The sequence below is a fragment of the Ornithodoros turicata genome, chromosome 3 (genome assembly GCF_037126465.1).
Source record: "Ornithodoros turicata isolate Travis chromosome 3, ASM3712646v1, whole genome shotgun sequence".
Lineage (NCBI taxonomy): Eukaryota > Metazoa > Arthropoda > Arachnida > Ixodida > Argasidae > Ornithodoros > Ornithodoros turicata.
Window position 1 is genome coordinate 107,474,487 of NC_088203.1, and position 4,825 is coordinate 107,479,311.

Below are 4,825 nucleotides of genomic sequence, written 5' to 3' on the forward strand. Positions count from 1 at the left end.
CAGAAGTGTAATCTTTTTCGCTCTTTTCATGTGTCACGCAGTACAAATCAGTCAGCAAGGCGATTACGAACGCAACTCCTGGCTGTAACAATTAGCAGTGTTGCTGCACATGACTGCATATGGTCAATTTCGAACCCTACGTAGCCAAAATGCAGCCAACTACTAAGCAACACTTCCTGTATCCAAAAAGATAGCCAACATTTCATAATGCGTTTGTACTCTCTTCCCACAGCAATTCTACTTACAGACCTCGAAAGATATTGCCAAATGATTCGCTAGGTCAAGAGCGATCAGCGTGGTATTAGTGATGAAGCTCCAGTGTCAGTTCTGATTTTAGGCATTTGTTTACCTAATTCCAGACAGAAACTAATTTTTTCATCAACATAAAGCTCTATTCATTCGTACTCCTGGGATGAAATAAGTGCGAGGGGTGTCACTGCTCGCACAAAAGTAATGTTATTCAGCGAACTAAGAAATTTTACAGGGATCAGACAATTTTTGGGTCTTTAACCTCCACTCTCGGTCTTATCCCTTCCTCTCCGTGGGGTTGTAGCACTGTTCGAAAATACTGTTGAAGAATGCTTACAGTGTTACAACAAAGGCATGCTGAAAAAGCATGCATCTCTTTTTTCTAGTGCTTTGTGGTATTCCTCAGTAGGACAGATAAGGGATAGCCAAAAATAGCAGAATCAATCAATCACCAACTAGATGATACCGAAGGTAGCCAAGGTTGGCTAATTATAGCCAAATCTGGCAACCCTGAGTCAGTTAGGTATGGTTGCTCAACACTGTGTAATGCAGATTTTGTCTGGGAGAAGGAGCGGGGACGCAGTTGCAACCATAGCAGTCAATCTTGTCTTTGCATGCGTGCAACAGCAGCTCCCCAGATGTCTCACAAACTTTCGAGTACATAGCATGATTGTACCGCAAATACAGTCTCCGAACCGATTTTCCGGACCCCGATTTTCGGACATGCTCGAATATTCGGACTCGTTCGCGGGAACGGCCCCATGCTGTCCGCCAGCGAAGTAGCGCGTCAGCGCTGGTAAAGCGAGCTTCACCCAAAGCACGCATGCGTTAGGTGAAGCCGACATGCGGACTTGATGCCGGCGGTGCCTCTGTCAGTGCACAGCAACGAAATGTCGCTTCGGGAAATAGAAGCTGGTGTTATCAGGGCAGGGCTGGACGCGCGACAAATTTTTCCAGCCTACTAGTGCTTAGTAAAGTTCTGTTTTAAAGCCCAATTCGTTTTTTTCGGAATGCTCGATTATTCGGGCTTTTGCGCGATCCCGAAGAGTCCGAAAATCAGACGGCGACTGTAGTGACCAAATTCGGGAGCTACTCCATTTTTGAAAACTCGAATACTCACACGAACCCAATTAGATAATCCTCATGATGGCTACAGAGCCATAAAATTTTGCAGAGGAAATCCGACTGCATTATGGAGATCTTGTCCAACACATAAACTGCACTATGCAAGCTCGAAACACTTGGCTACTGCAATGTTGCCCACCCGTTTGTATTACAGTATCCGTCAATCTTCCAGATGCTATAAATGTGGGGATGTGGTTGACCTCACCCCCCATGGTACAAGGTATTCATACGGGGTAGTTAGTAATGATAAATCATAGTGGAATTAAGCTAGCAAACGCACAGCAAGGGACTAGATGAAAGACAGGATCAGCGCTCAACTGTTAACTTGTCATTCTTCCTCGCTACTTAGCTCCAGTACGACCTCCATGCTAACATTAAGTGCAGTGCAGGGAGAATAAACGGGCCTTACTTAACATAAATATCACCATCTTCAACACTGTCCACGGAGATCTTTGGCCACGGCCGAATATTCACCCTCATCTTGGACAGTTTGGTTCTCAACCTGCAGGCCTCCACTCACCATAACCTTCATTCTCTAAATGAGAAAAAAAAAAAAAAATAGAAAATAAGAAGGCACTTACATAATGAATCGCTGAAAGAGGCTCACAAGCAAGCAACTAACCCACGGCAAACTTTTCAGAGCTTTCTGGAATGGGAAGGCCGTTGTGTAGGAAGAATACCCTGGATCTGGATAACCACTGACGGTGCAGGAAATGCGCAAACGATCCTCGCCTGTCCATAGGCTACGTGGGGAGCTACAGTGAAGTCTGGAATGTGGTGGGCACGCGCTGTTGCTGGGAAGAGTACAAAAGTAATGGCAAAATTCGTGCTGTCATTTCCTGGAAGCTTTCTCTTGACAGATTACTGAGCAATTGTTTTCTCTTGGTCAAAATGTTTGCAATCGTGCCTGTTCTAGGCAAGAAAATTTGCCAGCTATCACTTTTTGCACCCGGCCCCTCGATACAGCCGGTTACCCAATTATATCCCTAAAACTGCTAGCTTTTGAGGACCTGTTCGGGAGGACAACTTGTTACGCCGACCTGGCACAGGCACCAGGCAAGAAATTTCCAAGCGCTAGGCTGTGTTGCCACATCTTGACCAAGCAAATTCGTCATAAAAGAAGCTTCCGAGTGCACGCGCAAGACCTTACCCCGAACGACCAGCGAAAAGTCGCACCAAAGTTGTTCTTTTTCTGTGTACGCAACAGCCGAGTAAGCTCCTTCGTCGGCTTTTGACACATTGTACAGCTCCAACAGAAACTCCTTCCCTCGGATTCGATAGAAGCGACAGTTCTCAGTGTTCACCAACGGTTCCGTGCCACGACACCAAGTTACACCTGCGGGAAATTAGAGATAATCTCCAAATGGTCACAGAAACATATTATGTAAGCTAGCGTTTATGATCACAAAAGTTCAGACGTCTTGGATGAAAGACTTTTTGCGACGTACTTCCTAATTTAGCCTACCCACATATGTACTGTGGAGCTTGTCTAATCTTTTTTTCAGCTACACGTACAAAACGTAGGCTGTTTCATTCCAGGTAATATTATTTACGGACGAGCATCAAACAGCCCAGGATAGAAAATAATCTTACACACGCTTACTTTCGTTTGTTCGACCTCGCTCGCGTTGTAAGCCCAACCTAACCGCGAACCCTACAAATATAAATACAGCCAACTCTATTGGAGAAAATATCAAATTGCTGCCTCTTTCTTGGCTATGTCGTCAACGGAAAGTTGTGATCCCCTCAAAACAGCGAGGCCTGCTTTGCCGGCGACGGAGCAAGTGACATTGCTTAGTGCCAGTCGCATTCGCGCACACTGTTATGATGATTAGTTCCTTACTTCTCTATCCCCTGGCAGAACTATCGCTCTTACGAGAAATTGACTGATAAGTAATAAGTTAACCCTTTGAAAGGTACGGGCGCACCGGTGCGTTCCGAAGGTCTCGGTTCGAATTTTCGCTCCCTCTCTTTATGTTGCTGATTTGCTGCTTCGGGAGTGATGTGTAGCTACCTGAGGCATCCCCGGCAGAGCTGTATATTAAAAGGGAGTCTGGCCATTGGGAGGAGTCACAAAAAGAGGCTCGACTTGTCAATCACAGTTTCGCTCCACTGATTGGTTTGCTCTTTATCAAGGGGGGTCGCCATGACATCTCACTGCCACCCAAAATGGCAACGAAAACAAACACAGTGAAGCGGGGATTTCGTGACAAAAAATTTTCACAGACTACTCTGATTTTACGCTGCAAATGTACATCCTCATATACGTTTCCTGGAAATCAGTTTCAACCGATGCTCATCCATCGATATCTAACCGAAAATAATACGTTTTGTCGCCGGTGTTAGGCCTAGTGAACACGGCGATCACAATGAAATCATAACAAAAAACGGCGCTGTGCTGGTACAATCTTATATTTAATTGCTGGATTTCATGGATATAAACATTCTTGCCTCTTATATTCCAACTATTCATGTAGATTTGATTAAAATCATACCGACAACAGAGTGTGTCCCAGCAGGTGGCTCTGCCGGCAGCGGTACAACGACAGAAGCAGACGACAATTCCCGACGTGCCTTACGCTCCCTAGGTGGTGCTCATCAAATTGGCACCACAAATCCACCAATTTTGCAGATTGCGAGAGCTATCCATTTCAATCCCATCCAATCCACTTGCCACCCAAAATGGCGCTGCCCATGTTGGATAAGGGGGCAAATAGTGAGGGTAGGCTGATTGATAGCGCCCCATATTTCAAGACTTCATTGGTCGGAAAGCTGAAAAAGTGGGCGAAGCTTCAGGTATAGGCATGACCCTTTAATGGCCAGACTCCCTTTTAATATAGGGCTCTGATCCCCGGGTAACTGCGGTGCCATATGAGGGCTATTTTCACGAGCATAATGGTACTATTGCTGGAGGGTGAGCATCGCCTGCACTGGATTTGACTGGTGGATTTCAACCTTGAGGCTTGTGTTGCGTTTGTCCCCTTGTATGTTCCAGCCTCGGAAGAGTTACTTTCCATAATGTTCCATTTAATGCGTGCACTACGTTTTCAGTGCTGTATTGCTCCGCGAGGTCACTGTGATGTTCTCGCAACCAGTTCCCTCACGAGCAGCAACTTGTCCCAGTGGGGCCCGTCATGGCCAGAAGAGCAAAATCTCCCACACCTCAAGCACCTGGAATGCGGCGTTGCTATATGTATGCTGGAACGTTTTGTGACGTGACCCTGTTCCAAAGATGAAGGAGAGACTCATGCGGATTCTGCTCTTTGAATGGCACTGTTTCATGGTAAAGATGCCCGCTAGAAGTAAATGAATTTCATATTTGGATATCGTGAGCCACGCCCTTTCATGGGGCATAATAGCTGGAGAACGTTCGTCAAGCTGCTTAGTGCCCCTTTAATAAGTTGCCAATGGAAGTGATACAGCTCCATCTGCAAGAAACTCCCAAACAAAG